At 49.8% G+C, this 15,636-nt stretch overlaps 1 long non-coding RNA gene across 2 annotated transcripts; it reads right to left on the bottom strand.

Annotated features, from left to right (window-relative positions):
* Positions 1–3,775: 3,775 nt before the first annotated feature.
* LOC140644729 (uncharacterized) lies at positions 3,776–12,569 on the bottom strand. Of its 2 annotated transcripts, none has more exons than XR_012039823.1 (3): positions 11,159–12,569; positions 7,411–7,481; positions 3,776–6,933 (listed from the first exon to the last, which is right to left on the bottom strand). It is a non-coding gene; the product is annotated as an uncharacterized lncRNA (long non-coding RNA). The 2 variants fall into 2 exon arrangements; XR_012039824.1 differs by having other exon boundaries at positions 3,776–6,928.
* Between the last annotated feature and the right edge of the window lie 3,067 nt (positions 12,570–15,636).

The following is a 15,636-nucleotide window of genomic DNA, read 5'->3' as shown; positions in this document are numbered from 1 at the left end:
AAACCCACGGCAGAGCAGGTGCACCCCTGGAGGGATTGCAGCCGTTGGTAAGGGCACATTGGAGTAGGTTTACTTCTGAAGGGACTGTGGCTGTGGGCGAGGCCGTGCTGGAGCGCATATATATCTGAAGGCACGGTGGCCCACGGAGAAGGCCACATGGGAACGCAGCACCTCAAAGCGACTGTGGCTGTGCATAAGTCCATGCTGCAGCAGCTAGAACCCTGGAGAGACTGGCTCATAGATGAGGCTCCACTTGGAGCAGGTACTCCCCTAAGGGACCACAGTCTGTGGATAAGTCCAAGCCAGAGCAGGAGCTCATTGCAATGTTAAACCCAATGGTCTGATCCAAAGGGACCAGGGGTGGAGACTGTAATGGAAATACCTTTAAATTGTTGTAACCCAGGATTTGAGTTGCATGCTATGGGAATGACTATAGCAGGAACCACCTGAACCAACGCAGGACAAGCCTTACAAGAAGCAGTGCAAGTGCAGCAGTAACCCAACCTGAGCTGTCTTATGATGTATATGAGCTTGGAACATCGATCATGCAATTGACACGTGAATACCGGATGGCCTTTCCAAGACTCATTTAGCAAGGAACAAAGAAAGTTGTGGGTACGAGGAGCCTCACACATAGCTTTCCTATCGTGTGTAATTTGACTATGAGCCAGCCACTTTATCTATAAATATGACAGCCAAAGTGAGCTGCCTTTGAGCTCTCCCTGCTAGGCAGCGTGGCTGTATAGCGGTGACCTCCCCTTGAGCTGGGACACCTCTCAAGGTTGCTCCTCGAGGCAGAGAGAGCTTTTGCCAACAGCAGATCTTTAGTAAGTGACCTATATCACGCATAACCTTGTAGTATGGCAACATTGATAAATTTTGCATATGTAATCCCTTAGACATAAACTGTTGTCCAAGTCTGAGACTAAAATTGGACCTAGCCGCACCTAAGCTCCATCAGGAGTTTAGAAAGCAAGGGGTCTACTCCGAACCTTGTGACTCAACAGGAGGGTCCTCCGTACCCTTTTGTATTCCCGGTCTCTCTACGAATCATTCTAACTTGAGTGTAACCTGATTTTCCTTTGTATGTTTCTTCCATGCAGTAATTAATAGAGTGAACCTTGCCCCTGAACTTTAAGTTGCACTTTTACAACATTATATTAAAACCACTTTTTCCAATACCTTTGACAGTGATTTATTTTTTTTAAGCAATCTTAAGCGCTCTTTTGCAACAAACTCGTGTCATTGGCAGGATGGCAAGTAGTATTGCTGTTTACTTACGGAAGCATGGAATAAGTCCGAGTCCCAAATTCTCAGAAGAATGGGCTCGTGATAAGTGGCATGATTAGGAAGCCATGAAAGAACAGCTAAAAGAGGCCAGGGGACATATAAAGGATTGAAAAGGGAAAGGAATGATTGGCAAAATGCTAGGTACCTGTTTAGAAGCTGCTTATCAAAATAGGAAAAAGAACAATAAAAAGGAGCAGCACCTAAAAGAAGAAATAGAAGGCAGAAAGGCAGCTGAATTAATACTGTCTTTGAAAACTGAGCAGCTGCAGAAACCATTACAGGAAGAAAAGGAGAAAACACAAAAGCTGGAAGAAAAGATCAAGATGATGCTCATTCAGCCCTGCATCCCCCTAATACCATGCCAATTAGGAAACTCATAGCGTCCCCAGAGGATTGGGATGGTGATACTGGGGTGATCCAGGTGACCGTGAAGAAGAAAATGTTAACCCACTACCCTTTCCAGACTCCTCCAAATATAAGACTGGGCCCATTATTAAAGCAGAATACTCTGAAGGACCTCGAGGAGGCAGTCAGCGATATAGTATGCAAAGCACTCCGTGGGATGCATTACAACTGGCAAAATTTACAAGAGAAATACAGCAGAAAGCCACGTGAAACTGAAACTGAATATTTGCGGTGTGTCTGCCTCAGCGGTGGTGACCAAATAATGTTGAGCAGAGACAAAGCAAACTGTTATTGGGGTCCAGGAATTTTCTTAAACCTAGGACCCAACCTGACAGATGAAGGCCATTCTATCACCAGTAGGGTAGCCTACTGGGCAGACAGTTAAAATAACTGGAGTGAACAGAGCGAGTGTTACTTGCCAAGCCGTGAAAGTTAATTTATGGCTCCCGAGCGAGAAGTGCATGTTGTCTACTTGCTTTGCAATCAGAGATCACAGTGAAAATGTTTTGAGTTTTGCTGTTTTGAACAGCTGAACCTGGCACCTGCCTGACAGCAGCGTATGGTCCTGCAGTTCAAATAGCAACCCTAACCCCCATAGAAAGTGGGAGAATGCAGCGCACGTACTCCGCACGGCCCCTGCGCTCCCAGATTCCAAGGCTACTAATGTACTCCGATACCCCATTTCTGCTGTGGCACGAAACTGAATTTCCAAAGTAATAGCAGACTTGGAAAAATGGCACATTATTTCTAGAACCCACTCCCCATACAATTCACCGGTCTGGCCAGTTCAAAAAGCCGAATGGGAGATGGTGTCTGACAATTGATTATCGGTGCCTAAATGCCAACACAGCTCTGCTAACGGCTGCAGCCGTTACTGCAACTTTAACAGCCACGCTACAACCGGCCGCACACCCACGGACGGCAGTGCTAGATGTGAAAGATATGTTGTTTATGGTCCCCTTGCAGGAGGAGGATAAAGAGAAATCTGCTTTTACTTGGAAAGGCATACAAGACACTTTTAACAGACTCCCACAGGGATATAAACATTCACCCACGATTGCTCATGCTGCGCTCGCCGAGTTCTTACGGTCTCACTCCCTCAAGATGTGAAACTGTACCAATATATAGATGATATCCTAATCAGAGGGATCTCCACTGAAAAGGTGGGGGAAGCGACAGCTTCCCACTAGAATTGAAATCCCACTAGAAAAATGTCAGGGACCGAGTAGAGAAGTAAACTTTTTAGGTACTTGGTAGATTGCAGGTAGTGCAGCAATCCCACCGACCACCCTAAGTAAAATAGAACAGTTACAGATGCCCCAATCTAGGAAACTTCTCCACCAGAAGGTACTGCACAGAAACCCACCACCAGAAAATGGTACACCTACCTGATGGGAGTAGCAGATGAAATGCAATTGACTGAAGGACATACAAAAATGTCCAAATTACAAATACCTGTAAACACTGACCCGCTAGCACCAAGAGAGCCATGTAAACCCTCACCGATTCTCAATGCACCTCCCCTCACTGAGAAGACACTGACCAAAGGCATTTGGTTTACCAATGCCTCAGCAAAGAGGGTAAATGGCAAACGGCGGTACTAAAGCCGCTGCATTAGAAGTTACCACCAGCAAACAAGTAATAGAAGGTGGGGAAGGTAGTGCACAAGTGGGAAAACTAAGGGCAGTTGTTCTAGCAGCACAAAACGGAGCAAAAGTTATCTTATGTCGACTCCTAGGCCGTGTGGGCAGGTGCCACACAATGGCTTTGTCAATAGGAAGCCCTAAATTGGAAAGTATATAGCTCCCCAGTTTGGAGAACTGAAGACTGGCAATTACTATTAGATATAGCCAAACAGGCACCCTTTAAACTAGGATGGGTAAAAGGCCATGTAAACAATGACCAACCAGCCACAAAATGAATCACCAACAAGTAGATGTACTAGCCAGCATTAGGGGAACAAAAACAGGAGATATACCAGATCCCAAATGGTACCGACAGGGAGAATGATTACATCAAAAATTAGGCCACACAGGCTGAGAAGCACTTTATTTTACAGCCCACAGCTGAGGTTGGCCTCTAAACAGGAAAACATGTGAAACCATCCTTACAGAATGCCCCCAATGTAAATTGAAGTTGCAAACAGATCACCCTGCTACAACACCACCCCTACGCATTAACGAGGGGAAAACCCTCTGGTCAACATTGATCTGGGCAAATTGATTACATTGCATCCTATTGTAGTTGTTAGTTTTAACCTTACTATGTTTATTGCTTATAATCGTTCTGTATATCAAAGCTTGGCAAAAAATGGAACAAATTACATCAATTCAGGAGGTAAAACGCATACAATCAATTGATTCTGTACATAAAAGAGTATATAACTCACATTAATTAGGACACTTAAACTAAACAGCTTATCAAATAATTGGACTCTTACCACTGATCTGCAATACATCACATATTTATGACATAGAGGCAAGAGGTAACCGTGCTACTGCTTCATGAGTCGATAAAGCAGATTGACTGTAGTCACGGGGTGGAGTGTGATGGATGCACTTGACCTCTTAACCAAACTAGCAATAGGTTGGTACAGGCTCCAAAGGAGGTAAAGGCCTGAGCCGCGGCTGGGCCAACAGCTCCTCCAGTTCCGATCTGTTCCCTGAGAACCCACAAAGAAGGCGAGTGGCACAGTGAGCATCGATGCATATGAGCTTGGAACACCGATCATGTGATTGACACGTGAATAGCAGATGGCTTTTCACAGACTCATTTATCAAGGAACAAAGACAGTTGTGGGTACAAGGAGCCTCATGCATAGCTTTCCTATCGCATGCAATTTGACTACGAGCCAACCACTTTATAACAATGACAGCCTAAGGGAGCCTTCTATGAGCTCTCCTGGTCATAGACTGACCCGGGTAACAGACGCAGACTCAGGAAGGGTTCTGAGGGGAAGAGAGGGGTGCAAAGTGCCCTGCCCATCGAAAACAGGGCTCTGGGGCATAGGAGATGTCTCATGAGACCTTGGTAAAGGGAGCAGAGGAGTCCCGAGAGACCCAAGAAGCCTCAGAGATAACAATGAGGAACTCTGAAGGGGTTTTCAACCAAGTACAGATGTCATCAGGAGGCCGAGCGCTGAATGAAGGCATCCTAGATGGCAAAGAGTAGGATAAGAGCACTCTGAAGTGCACAAAACAAACAAACCAAAAAAATCAAAATGGAGCCAAAGTGCTACAAGAGTGTTGTGGAGTACAAGAAAGGACTCAGATGACATTGTTATAGACAGTAGAGGAATGAGGAGAAAGCAGAGTAAGAAAAGAAGGCTTGGAGACCCAGTGAGGGCCTTGGAGTCTCAGGAGGGCATCTAGGCAAACCAGAGATGACTGAACGAGAGAGGAACCAAATAGAGACACCCTCGGTGGCAGAGAAAGATAAAGGAGTGCTGCGTGGCAAAGACAGACCAGCCTTGGGGCAGATCTCTGGATGATATTCTTAAATTGCTTACTAACCTTAGACAAAACCAAAACAATATTCCCAAGCGATACCGATAGACGTATCTTAACTACCCAAGGATGTTCAAGATACTGAAAAGTTATTGTAACAAAGGAGGAAACATTGTAGAAGAAGGTAGTGAAGGTGCCATTTTGTATTTCCTCCATTAAAAAAACCCTCTCAGAGGAAGAAGTATAATTGCTAATTGTCTTCATGAGGTGGTACCCAACATACGGTAATGGTTTCAGTATGAAAATTAGATGCCAAAGTAAACTCAAGGTCACTGTTTTAATAACAAATCTCCCAGGCAAAACATCACTAACCACTGCAGAGCACAGGAAACTGCAAAAACCAACACTGATCTTTAACATGTACAGCAAAGAAATGAGCACGGTGCAGATCAGATAAACCAATATCGAGAACAGATGAATCCATATTGTGACCCGCAACTATTAACAGATCTGAATTCCTTAATATGCTCTGGTTAATCTGTTATTATCTCAAACCATTCGTGCCCCAACATTGGGCGCCAAAAAGGACTGTTGTGGTTTAGCCCCAGTCAGCAGTTAAGTACCACACGGCCGCTCGCTCACCCTCCCGCCCCGGTGGGATGGGGGAAAGAATCGGAAGAGCAAAAATAAGAAAACTTGTGAGTTGAAATAAGAACACTTTAATAATTGGAACAAAATAATATTAATAAATTGTAAAGAGAAGGAAAACAACAAGAGAGCGAGAGAGGAACAAAACCAAGGGAAAAACCCTAAGATTAAAATACGATACATCGTCCTCCTGCCATTGAAGATTTATATACTACTTGCTTCCCCACAAACACCCACCTGTCTCAACTTAATTGTCGATCCAGAGGCAACACCAAGCAGGCCACGGCCTGAGGCTCAACCATCCTGCTTAGCCTAGATCTATTACTTCAACTGCAAGAAGAAGTCAAACCACCCACCGACACACAAAAACTACAGTTACTGCCAGATGACTCGAATATAGGCAGAGACCGGTAGGCCAAAAGAGGTACGGGTAGCGAATGACCGTGGCTGGTGTAACCACAGACTCTTCCTTTATGGACAAATAACTCCCAAATGACTCCACGAACTGCAGCACAGAGAACCCCTCAGGAGGCAGCACGCTCGCACGGGAGCGCTGACGTATATGGCGCAGGAGACCGGGCTGCCCGTAGCTGCTTGCATGCAGAACGCTACTATGAGATCACACTGCACTATAAAGTCTTAAGACAAAACTGCGTAGGAGTTACAGGAGACCCGAGTGCAAACAGATACCGAGTATGACAGGACAGGTGCCCAAAGTCTAATGGAGACCCCTCAGACCCAAATGCTGGATGAGAGATGCTTCTTGCCAAAATACAAGCTCAGTGAGGAAAAGCCAAAGGTGATGCAGACCGAGCTATTAAAAGCTCAGTGCAGAAGTATTCATTACTTCAGACAGCAGGATGGTTCTCCCAGGTCGGTCAAGCCAAGCACCGGGTTCTAATGCCAGCCCAGTGGTGTCCATGATAGCTCTCGCAGCCTCCCATGTAATAGACAGCTCCCCTGTCCAGGACCATGTTTGGCATGTCCCAGGCCCTCCCTGCACCCACGCTGAAAATCAAACAGAACAAATAAGGACTCTGCTTCATCGCCTCGGCCTCCAAAAGAAGCTTCCTTCCTCCGTTGACGGTCGACACGGATATCCTCGTGCTGTTCCTTGAATGCGGGCTGGCCTTGGGTGCCTGTTCTGCCAAAGGAAGAGAAAGTGATCATGCTCTTATATTTAACGTGCTATGCACGTTATAACGTGCTCCATCAGCCTCTTGTTCTTCAGGAAATCAAAAGAAAGCTACCATCCCCATTGCTACATAACAGAAATTTATGCAGGAGATGGCTGAGTCAGACCTCCAGAAACGGAAGACTCTGCTATGACCCTGCTTTGCCTTTTGGCGACAGCACCCGCCATCGGTGTGCCTCAAACCCCTTTGTGAGTCACTAGGAAAATCAGATACAATTGGTTCAAAACACCTGGCAAAGAAGGTATGACCTTAAAACACATGTACCCCACCTTATCCCAAAACCACTAAGATAGCTGGCTTCCTCCCACACAAAACTCAAATCTTCAGCAAACGCACAAAACGGAACATGACACCAAACAGAACAAAATCCTGACCCTCTGACACACTCTGAAAGGGATTAGCGCACACACATCATAGATACTCACACTGTGGACCCACACAGGGCAAACGGGCAACGCTCCGGGTGGGCGGGCGCCCGCCCCAAACAGGTAATGGCCTGGGGTGGGTGGGGTAAGAAAAGAAGGCTTAGAGACACAGTGAGGTGCCTCAGGAGGGCATCTAGGCAAACTAGAGATGACTGAGCAAGAGAGGGACCAAACACAGAGACACCCTTGATGGCAGAGAGAAAGATAAAGGAACGCTGCGTAGCAAAGAAAGATGGGAGGCTCTGATGGAACAAGACAGACAGAAAGCAAGATAATATGCTACAAGGTGCTGTGGAGAACAAAGAAAGTCTCAGGAGGCATCGTGACTGTGAAGAAAGGGATGTTGAGGGGGGGCTGACAGACAAAAGGCGGCTTGGGACAACAAGGAGGAACTCGGGTGATCATCTGAACGGAGTACAGATGGTCTCAGGTGGCCAGGCACTGAACACAGGGATCCTAGATAGCTTAGAGGAACAAATGAGTGCTCTACAGCTCAAATTGCTACAAGATGGACGTGGAGCACAAGCAAGGTCTCGGGAGGCATCGTGACTGGGAGAAAAAATGTCCTGAGGGAGCCAGAGAGGCAGAAAAAGGACTGGGGACACGACGATTAAATCCAGAGGGGATCTGAATCAAGTAAACATGTCATCAGAGGGCCAGGGAACAAAGAGAGGCACAGCTAGAGGGAAGAGAGGACAGAATGTCTGGGCTGCGTCACAGCTATGGACTCAGGAAGTCTTCTGAGGGAAGAAGAGGTGTGCAAGGTCCGCTACAAAACTAAAAGTGTGCCAAGGGCAACCTTGAAGGCATCGATAGGCATCGTGACACCATCAGAGGGGTCCCAAAAGGGCCAGAGAGAACAAAGGCGGCTCAGGGACACAAGGAGGAAGTCTGGAGGGGATGTGAACAGAGTAGATATGGCCTCAGGAGGCCAGGGACCAAATAGAGGCACCCTAGATGGCAGACAGGATAAGAGCGCTCCAGTCACAAACCAACCGGAGGATGGGGTTCGGAGGTAACGAGAGAGGATCAAAGTCCACTATGGAGCAAAAACAGGTCTGTGGGACGCAAAGAAGGTCTTGGGAGGCACAATGACTGGCAGCAGAGGTGTCACAAGAGAGACCCCTAAAAGGGAGGTAAAGTGCTACCAAAATGCTGTGGAGCACAAGGAAAGTCTCCAGAGGCATCCAAGATGGCACAGAAAAGAACAAGAACACTCTTTTTTAGGAACAGAGATCTTAGGAGAGGTGCAATTGCAACAAAGTGAGTCCAAAGGGGGCTTACGGAGCTAAAAACGTGCTGCTCGGAAGGCATTGTGACAGTAGCAGAGGGCTTCTGAGAGGGACAGGCAAAAGAAGGCTTGAGGACACGATGAAAAAGTCCAGAGGGGATTTGAACAGACTACAGATGTCCTCAGGGGACCAGGGACTGAACAGAGGTGTCCTAGCTAGCAGAGAGGACAACATGAGTGCTCTGGAGATGAAAGACATCATCGGGAATGGTTCTCGGGAGCAAGAAGGGTGCAAATTGCGCTACAGAGCCACAGAGGGCTGCGGGGCACGAGGACGGCCTCAGGAGGCACGGTGACGGCAGAAGAAGGGTGCCGAGAGCGAGAGAGAGAGAGACAGAAGGCGGCTCTGGCAGGCAATGCAAAACTCAAGAGGGTGTCCCAGCAATGTCCTCAGGGGATGAGCGACCGAACGGAGACATCCTAGATGGCAGTGAATAAGTTAAGAGAGCTGTGGGGCACAACAAAAGCCTGAGGAGGGGTTCTGTCTGAATAAGAGACACACAAAGAAGGCTGCAGAGCTCAAAGGGTGCCATGGGGCACGAGGACAGTCTCGGGAGGCGTCATGACAGGAACGAGGGGGCTCCGGGGGGTAGGGGAAATGTGGACAAACAGACAAAGGATTGCTGACACCATGAGGTACTCGGGAGGGGATCTGAACAGAGTAGAGATGTCCTCAGGGAACCGGGGACCAAACAGAGGCATCTGACATGGCAGAGGGAAGGTAAGAGTGCTCTGAGGGAAAATGAAAGCCTGAGGAAGCGTTGTCTCTGAAGAATAAAGATACAAAGCCCGCTGCAGAACTAAAGGATGGCCATGGACCACAAGGGCGCTCGCAGGAAGCGTCACAACAGAAACAGAGGGGTGCCGAGATGGCCAGAGAGACAGAAGGCGGCTTGAGGGCTCTCCCGAGTACAAAGGTACTCACACTGTGGTACTCGGGAGGGGATTTGAACAAAAGGTACTCGGGAGGGGGTACTCGGGTACAAAGGTACTCGGGAGGGGATTTGAACAGAGTACGGAGGTCATGAGGGAGACGCTGACCCGCTGGAGGCAAGCGAGATGGAGGAGAGGACAAAGAGACTGCTCGGAGGAAGAGGGAGGAGACGTTCTTACAAAGCGAGAGGGGTACAAATTACGCTTCAGAAATAACAGCACGCCGAGGAGACCCTCTAAAGCCTCAGGATGAATGGAGAGAAGAGAAAAAAACACCAAAGAAAATTTAAGAAGCAACAGAGTATGTCACAAGAAAGATAGAATTAAAAAACAGGGATAGATGGCTTGATAAAAGTCAACATAGAAAGAAAAATTAAAAAGCAAAAGGGTACAAGGCAGAGGAGAAAAAATGTAAAAACAGGGATAGCAAACTAGATAAAAGCAGACATAGAAAAAAATTGAAACACAAAGGCATTAAAGGAGGAAAAAATATAGGGACAGCAAACTAAACAAAGACACAGAAACCAAATTTGAAAAAGCGACATGGTATGGCACAGACGAGCATGAAATAAAAAATAAAGACAGTGAACTGGATAAAAGTAGATGTAGAAAAAAATTCAAAAGCAACGTGACACAGGGAAGTCTGGAAATAATAAAAAAATAGACATGTGGGTAAAAGTAGACAGAAAAAAATTTCAAAGACACAATATACAGTACAGATAGGAAAAAAGTAAATAATAGAGACAGAAAAAATACATAAAAGTGAACATAGAAACAAAAATTTGAAAGTTTTTTTCAATTCAAAAGACATTAAAAGAGGAAAAAATTACAAAAATAACAAAAAACCTACATAGATGGAGACATAGAAATAAAATTTTAGAGGCAACTGGGTACAGGACAGACTAGAACAAATTAAAAAATGAGGACAGCAAACTGGATAAAGATAGACAAGGAAAGAAAATTTAAAAGCAACGGGGTACAGGACAGACAAGAAACAATTAAACAGGGAGAGACATCTTGACAAAAGTAGACACAGAATGAAAATTTTAAAACCGACAGGATACAGGAAAACATTTTAAAAGGGAGACAGAAAACAAGGTAAGAGTACACCTAGAAACAAAATTTCAAAAATAAAAGAATTATGAGAGTAAAAATTTGAAAAATAGGGACAGTTAACTAGAAAAAAAGTAGACCGGGTGCAGAGCAGAGGGAGCCACTGAAAAGAGAGAGACAGGTTGCTGCGTAGAGGGAGACCTAGAAATGCCATTTTCACCAGCAATGCAGAAGAAGGCAGCGTGGGAAGAGTGAAATAGCAGCAGGTGGGGAGCTGGAAAGGGAGAGGCATAGAAAGGAAATGTAGAAGGTGACGGCGTGGAGGGCAGCGCTAGCAGAAGGGCAAAAAGCTTTGGGGAGCCAAACAGCCTGAAAGGGAAACAGAGGCAGGTACAGGCAAGGAGGCAGGCAGAGGTCTGGAGAAGCACGGCAGAGAGGGGCCCGGAGGCACGCGAGGGATGCGCGACTCACCGCAGCTCCTGCCACCGCCGGGAGACCTTCAGCACCCCGGGGCTTCTCTCTCGGCCCCTGCCCCTTCCTCCTCCACAGTGCCGGCTGCCTCACCCGCCCAGGTGCCCCGATGCTCCTCTCCCAAGAGGCTTCCCAGAGACACGGTGGCTCATGTGTGCGGCCCATGGGGGCACCGAGCTCCCGGCACCGCGCGCTGGTGGTGCGCTCTGTCGGGGCCAGCTGGGAGGGATCCTTCCCAGCTGCGGGGACCGGCTGCTCCTTGCTGGAGGCAGCTGCCTGGGGAAAGCCCCTTCATTTCACTCCTCAGCCAGATCCCACAGGCAGGCATGCCTAGGCAGCCCCCTCCCCACATAGAGCCCCTGGGCACAGCAGGGCCAGCCCCATCCTCAGCCCTTTTTAAACCCTTGGCCCAGCCCCATCCTCACCTCATGGGTCCCACCTGTGCTGCCCCGGGCCACAGCTGGAGCCCATCGGGAACAGGGGGCCAATTACCCCAACCCTCACAAGCCAGACACAGCCAGCAACCTGGCACCGGCATGGGCAGACACCACCACCAAGCTGGCGCTGCCGTGGGCAGATGCTGCCGCCAAGCTGGCACCGGTCTGGCAGACTTTATTGTACAGCCCAAAGCCGAGGTTGGCCTCTAAACAAGAAAACATGTGAAACCATCCTTACAGGATGCCAGTCCAGTGGTGTCCATGATATCTCTCATAGTCTCCCATGTAACAGACAGCTCCCCTGTCTGGGACCATGTTTGGCATGTCCCAGGCCCTCCCCGCACCCACGTTGAAAATCAAACAGAACAAATAAGGACTCTGCTTCATCGCCTCAGTCTCCAAAAGAAGCTTCCTTCCTCTGCTGACGGTCGACACGGATATCCTCGTGCTGGCCTTGGGTGCCTGTAATGCCAAAAGAAGAGAAAATGATTATGCTCTTGTAAACGTCCTCCATCATCCTCTTGTTCTTCAAGCGGCCAAACAGCCGAACTGCAGGGCCGAGCAGCCAAGCGGCCGAATGGCCGAGCGGCCGAGCTGCAGGGCCGAGCTGCAGGGTCAAGCTACAGGGCAGGGCAGCCGAGCGGCCGAGCTGCAGGGCCGAGCTGCAGGGCAGAGCAGCCGAGCTGCAGGGCCGAGCTGCAGGGCCCAGTGCCGAGTGGCCGAACGGCCGAGCTGCAGGGCCCAGTGCCGAGTGGCCGAACGGCCAAGCTGCAGGGCCAAGCGGCCAAGCTGCAGGGCCAAGTGGCCGAGCTGCAGGGCCAAGCTGCAGGGCTGAGCGGCCGAGCGGCCAATCTGCAGGACCCAGCGGCCAAACAGCTGAGCTGCAGGGCCGAGCGGCCAAGCGGCTGAACGGCCGAGCTGCAGGGCCGAGCTGCAGGGCCCAGTGGCCGAGTGGACGAACGGCCAAGCTGCAGGGCCGAGCTGCAGGGCCCAGTGGCCGAGTGGCCGAACGGCCGAGCTGCAGGGCCCAGTGGCCGAGTGGCCGAACGGCCGAGCTGCAGGGCCCAGTGCCGAGTGGCCGAACGGCCGAGCTGCAGGGCCAAGCGGCCAAGCGGCCAAGCTGCAGGGCCAAGTGGCCGAGCTGCAGGGCCAAGCTGCAGGGCTGAGCGGCCGAGTGGCCAATCTGCAGGACCCAGCGGCCAAACAGCCGAGCTGCAGGGCCGAGCGGCCAAGCGGCTGAACGGCCGAGCTGCAGGGCCGAGCGCCCGAGCGGCTGTGGTAGGCTCATATTCAGGCAACTGTACACCTTCTTTAACTCACAGTTTAAACAAATAAACTTCCAGTGCATCACATGCACTTTGTACAATCACGTTCCATGTGACAGTCCAGATTCTTCATCCTGTATTGTACTTGTTGCCTCCATGATTCCGATGGGACTGAGACAGAAGAGGCCACCCTGGGGATAGGGCCACTTTCTTGGAGCTGAGTCACTTGCCTGGATGCCCCACAGACAAACAACAATTTTCCCACTGAACCTTTTCTCAAATATTTTCCTGTTTCTGCAGGCCCCATGTACTTTGGTTCATTTTATTTCCGGGCTGTAAGCACAAGACTGATGGTTTCCAGAAACAGAAGCAGAAGCTGATTCAGTCCAGCCTAAATATTCTTTGAACTAAACTAAACTGTCTTGAATAGATAGCTGTACTTTGGACACCACCTCACAACCAGAAGTTTCACTGTCATAAAAAAGAAGGAAAACGAGGCACACAGGCTGAGGGGGTTGAACAGTGTGCTGGAGGTGGTGGGAGATTGGAAAGAAAAGTCAAGATGACTAGACTGTGCTTAGTGTTGCAAAGGGTGCTATTATTTTTAATTTTGACGTCAGTAGAAAATAGATTCTGACATTCATGCCTTGTGTGCTGTGTGAGTTCTCTCCTCAGCATTCCTGTGCACCATCTTACCTCTGTGTTATGTCAGCTTGGCTTTTGTTTTGTAGCTCTCTGAGAACCCCAGTTCTAACTGCACTTCCCCCCCACCCCCATTGCTTTCTAAGAAACGCAGCTCTGACTCTGCTTCGTTGTTCTTTGGGGGGGGGCGGTGTGTGCACGTGTGTGTGTGTGTGTGTGTGTGTGCAGGGAAAAACCTGTACTGCTGCCACTAGAGAACATGCCTTGAGAGGCAGGAGAGATGACACTGCTTCCTGACAGAGGACAGAGCCGAGGAGCGGCGTGCCTGGGCTGGGTAGATGGCAGTGCCTTTCCTCAACTCCCACATCAGAGCAGAGATGCAGGTGAGCACTGAGGAGAGACAAGCAGACAAGCTCGGCCGAGCTGCAGGGCCAAGGCCAAGCAGCTGAGCGGCCAACCTGCAGGGCCGAGGCCGAGCGGCCAAGCGGCCGAGCTGCAGGGCCGAGGCCGAACGACCAAGCGGCCGAGCTGCAGGGCCGAGGCCGAGCAGCCAAGCAGCCAAAATGCAGGGCCGAGGCCGAGTGGCCGAGCAGCCGAGCGGCCATGCAGCCAAGCTGCAGGGCCAAAGCCGAGCGGCCGAGTGGCCGACCTGCAGGGCCGAGGCCAAACGGCTGAGCTGCAGGGCCGAGGCCGAGTGGGCGAGCAGCTGAGCTGCAGGGCCAAGGCCGAGCGGCCAAGATGCAGGGCCAAGGCTGAGCAGCCGAGCGGCTGAGCTGCAGGGCCGAGGCCGAGCGGGCAAGCAGCTGAGTGGCGGAGATGCAGGGCCAAGGGCAAGCGGCCAACCTGCAGGGCTGAGGCCGACCAGCCGAGAGGCCGAGCTGCAGGGCCGAGGCCGAGCGGCCGGGCTGCAGAGCTGAGGCTGAGCTGCCGAGCAGCTGAGCTGCAGGGCCGAAACCGAGCGGCCGAGCTGCGGGGCCAAGCAGCCGAGCGGCCGAGCTGCGGGGCCGAAAGCGAGTGGCCAAGCTGCGGGGCCGAGGCTGATTGGCCGACTGGCTCAGCCTCGGCCCTGCAGCTCCTTCACAGTTCATTTCTCTACTCCTGAGACTCTGCTCGTGGGTCTTTAGTTTCCCTTGGTTTATTTCCTGTTCCCTGTGGGGGTTTTTGTTTTACTGGCCACACTCGCTGGTCTCCTGTTCGGGATCTTGGGTCCGATTTCTCGGTCAACAGATCATCCCACCCCATTTAATGGCTATGATTTACAATACCATGCATTCATTCTGCCCCTGTAGGGAGTTGTCTGTGGGGATCATCACCATCAAGTTCCTCATTTTGCCCTGTGTCTCTTCTAACCTGATGCCATTTTGCAATTAAATAATGTTTAAGAATTGCCTAATTCTAAAATCAGGGGCTCCCCTAAGTAGTGACTTTAGCCTGTTATAATCTACAGTAGCAGATATTGGGGTATCACCGGGCTCTCCACGTTTATGCATATGCAGGTGGCTTTGGTGATGGCAGTGGCGAGTTCACTTACGGAATGATGGGACTTACAGAAGGTTCACCTCAATCCAAGGCATCTATTCGCCCAGCCCAGCAGGCTACCCTACTGGTGATAGAATGGGCTTCATCTGTCGGGTCAGGTCCTAGGTTTAAGAACATTCCTGGACCCCAATAACAGTTTGCTTCATCTCCACTCAACGTTATTCGGTCACCACCGCTGAGGCAGACACACCACAAATACTCACTTTCACATGGCTTTCTGCTGTACTTCTCTTGTAATTTTGCCAGTTGTAATGCATCCCATGGAGTGCTTTGCATACTATATCACTGACCACCTCCTCGAGGTCCTTCAGAGTATTCCACTTTAGTAATGGGCCTAGTCTTATATTCAGAGGAGTCCAGAAGGGGTAGTGGGTTAGCGTGTTCTTTTTCACGGTCATCTGGATCACCCCATATCACCATCCCAATCCTCTGGGGACACTGAGTCTCCTAATTTGCATGGCATTAGGGGGATGCAGGGCTGCCTGAGCATCATCTCGCTCTTTTCTTCCAACTTTTGTGTTTTCTCCTTTTCTTCCTGTAATGGTTTCTGCAGCTGCTCAGTTTTCAAAGACAGTATTAATTCAGCTGCCTTTCT

The sequence above is a fragment of the Ciconia boyciana genome, chromosome 28 (assembly GCF_034638445.1).
Source record: "Ciconia boyciana chromosome 28, ASM3463844v1, whole genome shotgun sequence".
In the NCBI taxonomy this organism is placed as follows: domain Eukaryota; kingdom Metazoa; phylum Chordata; class Aves; order Ciconiiformes; family Ciconiidae; genus Ciconia; species Ciconia boyciana.
Note: the sequence above shows the minus strand (reverse complement) of the source record. Positions and strands in the feature narration are given on the sequence as shown.